This window comes from Carassius auratus, unplaced genomic scaffold (assembly GCF_003368295.1).
Source record: "Carassius auratus strain Wakin unplaced genomic scaffold, ASM336829v1 scaf_tig00217171, whole genome shotgun sequence".
Classification (NCBI taxonomy): Eukaryota; Metazoa; Chordata; class Actinopteri; order Cypriniformes; family Cyprinidae; genus Carassius; species Carassius auratus.
In genome coordinates, this window is record NW_020528927.1 from 74,506 (window position 1) to 86,473 (window position 11,968).

Here is an 11,968-nt window from a genome sequence, read left to right on the forward strand (position 1 = left end):
AAATAAAGCTTTACAAATATTCAAACTTTTATTCAGTGATTTTAATTTTAATAAGTCAAAGGAAGGTACATGTCTAATTCTTTCAATATAACAAATTTTTTAAATATGCTTCTGCATCATGTGTATTGTCCTTATGAACAAACACCTTGAATGAAACATTAGCTGGCATTTGTTCTGCTGATTGTGGACCTCAGTTTGTGAATTAAATCATGAGATCCCAGATCATGTAATGGAGACACATGCTTCAGGGAACTGAATCATTATATTAATCTGTGTTTAACTAAAGTAAAACAGTCAATACCTACAAGCAGTTACACAACCCCATCCATATAATAAAATTCTTAATCTATGAACTCACACATTAAACAACACATAATGGGTTGACAGTATTTTAGCAGTGCAACAACTTATTCACAAAACAGATCATATGAGAAAAGGTCATATTATGCAATTTCTATTTTTCCTTTTCTTTGGTGTGTTATGTAGCTATTTGTGCATGTGTAAGATCTGCAGTTACAAAGCTCAAAGTCTCCCACAAAATGATTTATTCTATCTAAAAGAGAAGGCTGATCCAGACTAAAACACCTCGTTCAAACACGCCCCCACATCTCTACGTAACAAGAGGGAGTAACAATGACACTTTTGAGAGAGGCGGGGTATAGAGGACCTACAATATTGTACAGTATTTGAAAAATAATGTTTTTTTTTTTTTTTTTTTTTTACATTAAAGCATATCAGCTTATTCTGTTCAGGGTTAATTTTGACAGGCATTTAATTTGATAAGAAAATGCTTAAGTCTTTTTTGCTTAATTTTAGTCATTTCAGTTATTTGACTTTAGATTTAGTATAGTTTTAGTCTACGAAAAGTAATTGCATTTTTTCTCAACTTGTCATTAGTTTAGTCAAAGTGCAGTTACCTACATTTACTTCTCTCTTTGGATCAAATCAATTAAGCTTTATCCCAATTTGGATTGAAATTGAATTTTTTTTTTTTGATACAGTAATTTTACTTAACGTGTACATTTATTTAACATCTTGGATGAAAGGCATGCATGTAATACTGACACACGTTCAGTTTTTGCCCACCTGTTTACATTCACTCAATCTATAACTGACTATATTTACGCGAGATACTCTACATGATAAACATTTGAACTGAACTGATGTGTGTGTATTTGAGCACTGAGAACTGATCACGCACTGTATATGATAACTAAAGAATTAGAGTATATGCGCAAGAGAGAGCACTTCTATCGGCGCTATTTCACCTTTCCCACACTCACTAACTTTAAATTAATCAACAACGTATTGTGACTCCCGGTAAATAAGGGACATCTTGTGACCTTATCCCAACCCCTTTGGGTGCTAAGGCCATTGTTTCAGATTGCTAGTTCACATTTTGGTAGCCTATCCATCCACTGCTGCTGCCACACTGAGACTAGATATGTGAACGCTCCTCATCTGATTGAAATACAATGACAGGACACACATTTAAAGGACAAGAGAGTAGATTATAGGATGCATTTTGAAATGTCCGGTAGTCCTCAAATAACATTATAGTCCCATCTCGTCCTGTAAATGAAGACTTGGCAAAAATTTCATTATATTGTAGTTTTAATAATCATACAGTATTTTAGGTTTAGCTCATCAACGTCTCGTCTTATTCATAGAAAATTTTTTCATCTTTTCATTTTTCATCATCTTCATTGACGAAATTAACGAAATAATGATCTTTAAAAGACATTTACATTTAGATGTATGTCTATCAATTTAATGCATCTAACAAAGTTGTTGGATGTAGCCTAGCCACACCTCTACAGATGTCTGCTGAAGGATATGGTAGCTAGGGCTGCAACTAACGATTATTTTGATAATCGATTAATCTGTCGATTATTTTTACGATTAATCGATTAATCGGTTTATGTACTTATATTTTAGTTTTTTCCATTTTTTCCCCAAGTAAATTATTAATAAAGGGTCTTTATCATTCAGCATAGATTTTTAAGAGATTTTAACCATTTTCCATTGTCATATCCTCATCAAAAATATACCTGGAGTTGTTTTATTATGTTAGTAATCCTTTGTCGAACTCTTCTGCAATCAAAACACTGACCCATACTCTAGCAAAATTCACAAGGAGATTTCAAATATTGTTTCCACCATGGCAATCCTTAGAGCTCCTAAAGTAGTTTAACATCCCGAACAAAGCTTAAGGAATCTTTGAGAACATATTTTCACGAAGTATAAGGATAAAACAGAATAAAATTGCAGTGCATTGTATTTTATTATTTACTGGGGAAAAGATTTATAGCTTATGCTGTGAAATTATAAACAATCCTTTGAAAAAAAGTGCCAATGGCATGAAACCTGAATGGAACTCACAATTTAAAGTAAAATCCATCAGAAGGTTGTCCAGAAAAAAAAAAATTGGGACACACACAAAAAACCTGCTGTGTGAAAAAGAGCAGTGAATACTTAGAAAAGAAGAGCATTTTAAATATACTCAAACATTTACCTCTCTCATTCAGTCATAATTAGGCTGCAAGTCTGAATTATGAACTGGTAAACGACAAACTGATCACATAACATGTTTGTAAAGCTTTAAATGTTAACTGTTAAAAAGCAATGTTATCAGCTTTTACGACTAAACATTTGCAAACAACCCTTGTACTGGAGAATCTGCACAAATAAGGGGCCGTTCACATATCGCACCTAAAAACGCGTGGAAAACGCCCAAAGCGCTCGGGCAGAAGCGCCCCTGAGGCGTCTGCCTTTGCTAAGCAACCATGACGTGCTCTCTCCATGACGTGCCCTCTCCATGAAGACCCGGAAATTTCAGCAAAGGATAAAAGGATGCGGTGTGGACGCGCCTGGAAAAACGGGCGCATCGCACCGCGTGCGTGTCGCGACCGCGTCGCTTCCATTATGAGAGTGCATACTGCGCGCCTACATAGGAAATAACGAACTTGAGCACGCAAAAGACACGATATGTGAACGGCCCCTTAAACAGTTCAGTAGTGCAGAGTTTACAGGTTGCTCTTCATTTTGAAGGCTCAAAGTAAAGTACTCCCACTTCCCGCTGAATGCTGCAGAGCATCTCGGTTACGTATGTAACCTTGGTTCCCTGAATAGGGAACGAGATGCTGCGGTGACGTCACCACGTATGGGAACACCTCCGGTGTGACGAATGTCTGAAGCCCTATACCATCCCGCTAATCCTATTGGCCAAATGGCGCATAGCACCACCCTACGCATGCGCACGCATGATATACCTGGGTGCAGCGCGCCATTTCGCTCAGATTTCATGACTGAAGATGAAGAAATTATCAAGGTACGGAACGGCCAGAACCGCAGCATCTCGTTCCCTATTCAGGGAACCAAGGTTACATACGTAACCGAGATGTTCCCTATCATAGGTCACTTCGATGCTGCGGTGACGTCACCACGTATGGGAACGATATACCAAAACGCCTGACGTACCTGATAACTGAGATCCGAGGAAGCATCTGCTCAAGCGGAGAGAACCCGGGAGCCAGGGGCCATCCTCACATCCAGACTGTAGGACTTGATAAAAATGCTCGGTGAGGACCATCCTGCCGCAGCACAGATATCATCCATAGAAGATCCACTGAGAAAAGCTTGAGAAGAAGCCACAGCTCAAGTGGAATGAGCCTCAATTCCTAAGGGCGAAGCGAGTCCGCGCGCCTCATAGGCCAAAGAAATTGCCTCCACCAGCCAATGGGACATGCGCAGCTTTGTAACCGCATGGCCCTTACTTTTATGTCCAAAACAGACAAACAGCTGGTCAGATTCATGCCAAGGGGCTGTACGATCCACATAAGTCTTTAAAGCTCTCACAGGGCAAAGACTTAGATCTCTTGATCCAGCCTCAGCAGGTGAAAAAGCTTCCAGGAACACTTACTGAAAGCGAAAGAGGTTAGATGCGACCTAGGAACATAGTTAGGCCTGGGCCGCAGCAGCACCTTCACAGAGCCCGGTGCAAATTCCATGCATGAGGGTGAAACAGAAAGAGCCTGTAAATCCCCAACTCTCTTGAGGGAGGATAAAGCCATGAGAAGAAATGTCTTCAGTGTCAAGAATTTATCCGATACGGGCTCCAAGGGCTCAAACGGATGCCCTGATAAACCTAGCAACACAATGGATAAACCCCATGAAGGAACTCGCACAGGGCGGAAAGGCCTCAGCCGTCGCGCACGCTGTACGAAACGAGAAACTAGTGGATGACGCCTCATAGAGGCACCGCCTATGTATTCGTGGTAAGCTGAAATGGCTGCCACGTAAACCTTAAAAGTGGCTGGTGTTACGCCATCCGAAAAACAATCCTGGAGGAACTCCAGCACTGAAGCCACTGGGCAGTAAACTGGATCCACATTACGATTGCCACACCAGGCTGTAATCAGTCTCCACTTGAAAGCATATAAGCGTCTCGTAGAAGCTGCTCTAGAATTCAATATAGTCTCAGTGGTTCCAACAGAAAGACCGGGACATACTAATGCACTCCGCTCAGTGGCCACGCCCACAGTTTCCACAGATCCGGCCTCGGGTGCCAAATCAGCTCCTGTGCTTGTGATAATAAATCCTGTCTGAGGGGAATCTCCACGGAGAGCCCGCTAGCAGACTGATAGATCCGCAAACCACGGCTGCGTGTGCCATCGCGGAGCCACCAGCAGCAGCTGTTCCACTCTGTCCCGCCGTATTCTGCATAATACCGCTGGGATCAAACGAATCGGAGGAAAAGCATACAGACTGGTCCTGGGCCAGCTGTGAGCTAATGCATCCACGCCCAGGGGCGATGGGGGGCATAGGGAGAACCATAGCGGGCAATGCGTAGTCATGTTTGACGCGAATAAATCCACTTTCGCTTTGCCGAATATCCACCATAAAAGATTCACCGTCTGGAGGTGTAATCTCCATTCTCCCTGTTCCAGAGCCTGTCTGGATGGCATATCCGCTCCGAAGTTCAAACGTCCGGGGACATGAACAACTCGGATCGACAGAAATTTTCTCTGAGACCAGAGAAGAACATGTCTCGCCAGCCTGCACAGGGGGCGAGAGCGTAATCCTTCCTAATGATTCAGGTATGAGACAAACGCTGTGTTGTCTGATCTGAGCAGCACAAGACGGCCGATCAGCAGATTCGCGAATTACTGGAGAGCCAGAAAACTGCCAGTAATTCCAACCGGTTTATATACCAACTGCGTTGTGCAGCTGTCCACACTCCATGGGCTGGTAGCCCTTGACAAACAGCTCCCCAACCGGTCAAAGACGCATCCGTCGTGACGGTCTCTGGGAAAGCTCAAATCCCCAGCCGAACCCCGGTAGGAGAAACTCGGTTGGCATCCATAGTTTTAACGACATCACACAACTCCGTGTCACCGAAATCGTCGGATGCGGAAGACAACGGGGTGAAATATTTCGTCTTTCCGCCCACTTTTCCACTGAAAAGGGGCGCATGTGAAGTAACCCCAGACAAATTACGGGGAATGCCGCTGTCAATCGTCCAAGTGGTTAACAGACGGACGCCCTGGAGCCGCAACGGGGCCAGAGCTACATCCATGCATTGAGAAGTACGGGGTCTACGACTTCTATAGCCCCTTTGCTCAGCAGAGTTGACATCTCCTGTCACAACACTGCTATTACCATCAGTCTACCACCGTGGAAAGAATTCAGCGGAAAGAGGCGGGCCTCTAAAAAGCGAATTGGTGTATCCGTGACAATTGTGCGTAACACCCATTGAGAAATGCCGGGCAAGCGTTACACGCGACCCAAAACGATACTAGCAGTCTCAAATTTCCGCTTTCTGCAACGTTGTCATACACATAATGTCCGTGCACGGAAAAGCCTGCGGCATTCGTGCACAGGGGAAGTGTATGCATAAGAGCTATTGCGTCCCGTTGTGTATAATCCTGAACGTGTCCACGGCAGGAATTAGACCAACGAATTGAACATCAGGCTCTGCCGCTAACTAAAACGGCGGCTGTGCGAGCCGTCATAAATGGGTCGTCTGTGTAAGACCCTAGAATCACCCCTCAAAATCTGAAAGCTGGATTGCGCAGTGTCCGAGGGATTATTAGTTATTATTTATGCCTGGCGTCACAGCCCGATCCAATGCTGCTCGAAGCGCTGTTTGCTGCGAGACAGTCAATGTCAGAGCGTAGGGACTGCAGTGAGAGTGTTGGATGCGCATTAGCGGTCCAACAGCACTCTATAGTGGAGGGCACAGTCCCTGGCGAACATGAAGTAAAGCGCATGCGTAAACTCGCTGCGTTTCGTTGTGTATAATCCTGAAGCGTATCCACGGCAGGATTTAATTCACCAAGATAAAAATTGGGCCACGTCGCCATTGCGAGAACGTGGCGGCTGTATGAGCAGTCATAAACTGGCCATCTTTGCCAGCCTTTTGTGCCTGAGGGGGCGCTCAAATGATAACTCAATCCAATGATGCTCGAGGTGCCTTTGCTGCGAGACAGTCAATGTTAGAGCGTGGGGACTGCAGTGAAAGGGTTGGATGTGCATTAGCAGTCCAACAGCACTCTCTAGTGGAGGGCACAGACCCTGGCAAACATAGAAGGAAAGCGCAAGCGTAAAACTCGCCGCGTTTCGTTGTGTATAATCCTGAAGCGTGTTCATGGCAGGATTTAATCCAACAAGATAACAGTAGGCCACGCCGCTAGCGAGAACGTGGCAGCTGTGTGAGCCATCATAACTGGCCATATTCGCCAGTCTCTCGTGGCGTCCCTCAGACTCTGAAGGCTGAATAGTGCAGAGTGTCTGAGGGGGCGCTCAAATGATAGCTCAATCCAATGATGCTCGAGGTGCCTTTGCTGCGAGACAGTCAATGTTAGAGCGTGGGGACTGCAGTGAAAGGGTTGGATGTGCATTAGCAGTCCAACAGCACTCTCTAGTGGAGGGCACAGACCCTGGCAAACATGAAGTAAAGCGCATGCGTCAAACTCGCTGCGTTTCGTTGTGTATAATCCTGAAGCGTGTTCACGGCAGGATTTAATACAACAAGAAAACATTAGGCCACGCCGCTAGCGAGAACGCGGCAGCTGTGTGAGCCGTCATAAACTGGCCATATTTTCCAGCCTCTTGTGGCGTCCCTCAGACTCTGAAGGCTGAATAGTGCAGAGTGTCTGAGGGGGCGCTCCAATAACAGCTCAGTTCAGTGACGCTCGAAGTGCTTGTGCTGCGAGACAGTCAATGTTAGAGCGTGGGGACTGCAGTGAGAGGGTTGGATGTGCATTAGCAGTCCAACATCACTCTTCAGTGGAGGGCACAGACCCCGGCAAACATAGAAGGAAATGCATGCGTCAAACTCGCTGTGTTTCGTTGTGTATAATCCTGAAGCGTGTCCACGGCAGGATTTAAACCAACAAGATAAACATAGGGCCACGCCGCTAGCGAGAACGCGGCAGCTGTGTGAGCCGTCATAAACTGGCTAAATTCGCCAGTCTCTTGTGCCGTCCCTCAAACTCTGAAGACTGAATTGTGCAGTGTCTGAGGGGCGCTCAAATAACAGCTCAGTTCAGTGACGCTCGAAGTGCTTGTGCTGCGAGACAGTCAATGTTAGAGCGTAGGGGAAGAGCGAGAGGCTTCTCGTAAGAACCGTAATAAGAGAATGAAATTTTTCCCGAAATAGACACGACTCGATACGTCTAGACGAGACTAGGTCGCGGCGGAGTTTGGCGCGATCCGTTCGGCTAGAGAGGTAGTCAAACGGCATCGCTATATAATAGCATGTCACTTAATCGTGGCAAAAACCCGCGCCGTTCGTGATATGCGCTGATAAGGGCTGCTTCCAGGACCTCGAACCTCTTGGTGGAGGTCCGTGAGAAGGGTAGTTTATCCACCGCGTGGATAGCCACATATTAGCACACTGAGAAAGGGGAAGCGCGTTTCTCCTGTCCGCTCGGAGGGAGAGAACCGCTTATGCCGGTCAGAGCCTACTCTGAGTAGAAGCTGCGGTTAGACAACATAGTATAAAGCAAAACTGCTCTGATTAACGCGCTCGAGTAGGGGAGAGCGAGCAAGTGGAAACTCCAGTGCATCACTGTACTCATAGTCAAGCCGCACATATCGCCCCTAACCAACACCTCGTGCGGGGCCTCGGCGACCGCAGAAGCGAACGGTGGGGGTTAGACGCGAGGCGACTGAAGAAATAGACTCCAGAGCGCGGATACTTTTCTTATTTTACCATAGCCGTAGGCTATCACAGAGAGAACATGAGAGAGGCTGCAAACGAATCTCTCATGAGTGCCTCCCTGTGATAAACCCATATACGGCTCTTACCTTTCGTTGACTCATCGCGTCCGCGAAAGAGGAGTTAACACTGCTCGAAGAAAATCGCTGGAGAACGCGAGACGATAGGGCACAGATGATTCGCTATTCCTGAAGGAATGAAATCTGAGCGAAATGGCGCGCTGCACCCAGGTATATCATGCGTGCGCATGCGTAGGGTGGTGCTATGCGCCATTTGGCCAATAGGATTGGCGGGATGGTATAGGGCTTCAGACATTCGTCACACCGGAGGTGTTCCCATACGTGGTGACGTCACCGCAGCATCGAAGTGACCTATGATAGGGAAACGCTGTTCGGGAAGCACGTGACATAAAACGAGGCCAGCTATTGGCTATTCGCTACTTCACCTGCTGTACTGGCTGAGTAAAACCTCCGGTGGCTCATTACTGCCACACTTTGGTCACCGCAGATTTGAAATATGCACGAAATGAGCCGCTTATGGCAAATAAATTTATTTAGCGACGATTCGATTACTAAATTAGTTGACAACTATTTTAATAATCGATTTTAATCGATTAAATCGATTCGTTGTTTCAGCTCTAATGGTATCTCGGCATCCATTGCAAGGAGCCATATCCTACACTTCCAACAAGGCATTATTTGCTAAATCGAAGGAGGCTGCAACACTCATGGTGGAGTAATCCCTTATTTCTAGTGGGGATGGTATACACTGGGCTTGATAGGCCAACAGAATGGCATCCATGATCCAGTGGTCCATTTTCTGTTTGGAGACAGCCTTCCCCTTCTGCTGTCCTCCAAAGCAGACAAAAAGCTGGCCAGATCTCCTAAAGCTCTGTGTACTGTTCAAGTATATGTACAGGGCTAGTTCTGCCTTGTCATGAGACATCACTTGCAAACCACCAAGGTCAGTTCAAGTCACCTCTATTGATATTGTAAAAAAAAAAAAAAAAAAAATTGTGTTGTAAAAAATACAGATTATTAAAGCAGCTCTACAGTGTTAAACAGGAAAAATGTGTGCTGATAATATAAGAGGACAGAAGAAAACAGTCTGTTTATCAGTTAATGTAAGTTCCTTGTTGTGTCCCCAGCTAATCAAGCCAAAGGCAACATTGCCAAATAACCAAAACTCCATTTGTGACAGAAATGGAGAAAAAAACCCTTGGCCAGATGAAACCTCCATGGTGTGGTTTATTTTCAGACTGCAACAGGTCAGATTGAGCAGAAGACTCATCTGGTGCTTGTGGTATTGTCCCGGTGGCCATCTAGTTGACAAGGTCTTCACAGGAGATCTGTCTCTAGAGCTTGTCTAGTTGACATGGTCTCCGCTGACATTTAGGGCTGTAAATCTCATCTCCAAGTGCTGGTCCACCATCTGGACTGTATAAGGACTGAATACAAGGGATCTCAGTGACCACCTTAACTGGGTATGGACTGAATCTGGGTGGCTACAGTGACATTGGTATAAGGATAAAATAGATTAATATTAGCATAGTTGCCATTTTTCTTGTACATTACATCGGGTGTAATGGGAAGTGTTTTCAATTCCAGTTGACCTAATTAATGTGAACTAACAATCCTTTCATGGATTTGAATTATAGAAAAGTGATTGTGTTATATGTGCATGTCAGGTTAAAAAGATGGGTCTTTTTAGAGTACTGAACCAACATGACATCTCAGTGGATCTCCGCTTCTTGAAGAACACTGTGCAGCGAAAAGGTGCCACTTTAAGGCATATAGCAACTAGCAGAGGTAACTCTTGCTTGAGAGACTGTATCCCTCTGAATTGCTTCTCGTCTCACCCTGGGGGCCAGACAAGGAGAGTCCGGAGGTCTGGAAGCAGATGCCAAATTGTGCCCTGCCCCTGAGACAGAAGGGGTGCCCCTGCCAGAATACTGTTTCCCCTCGGAACAAGATTTTAACTGAGAGGGACAAAGGAACATGATTTCATCTACCACCCTGAGTGTTAATATACACCAGAATCACACAAGTGTTTGCCCTGGATCAACAGTCCAAACTTCCTCATGGCTAACAGCACAACCAAAAACCCGAGGTAGTTGATATACCAATGCAGTCAGGGCCCCGTGTAGCCCAAGTCGGAAATGGAGAGCTGATGATCCAGGGCAATGGGGAGATGGAGACGGGGAACCAGATGGCCGTGGTTGAGCCGGAGAGACAGAGGACTGAAGAAGAGCCAAAGGTTTGGAGGAACCTGAAGGAGCCAGAGGGACGAGATGCAGCCGTAGGAGTGGAGTCCTGAGGCACAGGATGGTCGACGACAGACCAAGGCTGAGCCGGAGGGATAAGGGAGCCCGGAGGAACCAGTGGACAGAGGGGCAGTGTGGAGAGGAGGGAGCTAGGAGGGAATACAGTCCCATAGAGCTTGCACCGCATGGATGGTGGGGTTAGGGCGAGCATAGGGACTGCTAGACGATAGCGGATGAGGAAGCAGGAGAGGGTGAGAGGGCAGGAAATTTGTGAGCCTCTGGGCTTTTCAGGCTTTTGTTAAAATAATCAAAAGATGGTCACACGATGAATATTTAGATGTTTTTTCCCTGAGTAGTTTGTTTTTATTAAAACAATTATGAATATTTAATAAAATCTGGATCTCTTTGTCTGCCATGCAAATCAACTGTTCCTGCTACTCCCCAGACTGGATCTCTTCTCTCTACTTTCCCTAATTGCATATTCAATCATTAGATCTGTTAGCATTAATATTTTTATTCTTATATTTTTTTGGGGGTGATTAAACTGTAACACTGTGTGTTCCAAGAGAGTGAGGAACTAACTGATCTCTGCTTCATTACAGTTTTCACATATTTTTTTCATCCCTAATGCTGATCTGCCTTCAGAACACCTGGTAAAAAAGTTGCGTGATAACGTGTGTCATAACTATGACACACCCTTTACGCATTAGTTCTGGCTTTTGTTCACACAGCGCTCGTTCCAGGACTGAACCCGGTAATGTTACTAGGTCCCGACCCGGGATCAAGGCTGTTCAGGCAATTTTCCGGTCCAACGTGCAGTGTGAAAGGGGCTTTTGTCTAAAAGCATGATATTTTGCAAATGTAACTGGATTGGGTGCTGATGTACAGTAAGACTACTGAAGATTCTTAGAACACTAATATGTAGCCTACATATCAACATATAAAATACACTCTCATTTAGATCATAAAAATATAAATTCATTATATATTTGGGGGTTGGGGTTCGTGTTCATGTGATAAAGCCTATTTTTAACCCAGAGTACTCCCCCCCCACCCCCCCCCCCCATGTAAATGTTTAAGGACTAAAAGTGTGGAGAAGGGGTGGCGGGGGGATGCTGCAAGACTGTCAATGAATTGTGCTTAGTTGTTGAGACATGGTAGCAGAGCTGAGACCTAAGAAGTTACCAAACTGCTGCAAGACTATCAATGATTTGAGGTGAGACTGCTGTATATATACTGTACATCTAACCATTGATTGAGTCTATGCTCCTCCCGAACTTTGTTAATAAAACCTAATTTAGTATTTACACTGAGTAAAAATAGCATATTTATTTAGTGATAGATGCTATTTAGATTAAGTGAAAATAGCTGTATTTTAAGTAATATGCTATTTACACTGCAAATAGCAAAATTGTATTTATTCTAAAATAGCAGGATATTCTACTAATTACTTATTACAAAAAGTGGCAGTTATCTGCACC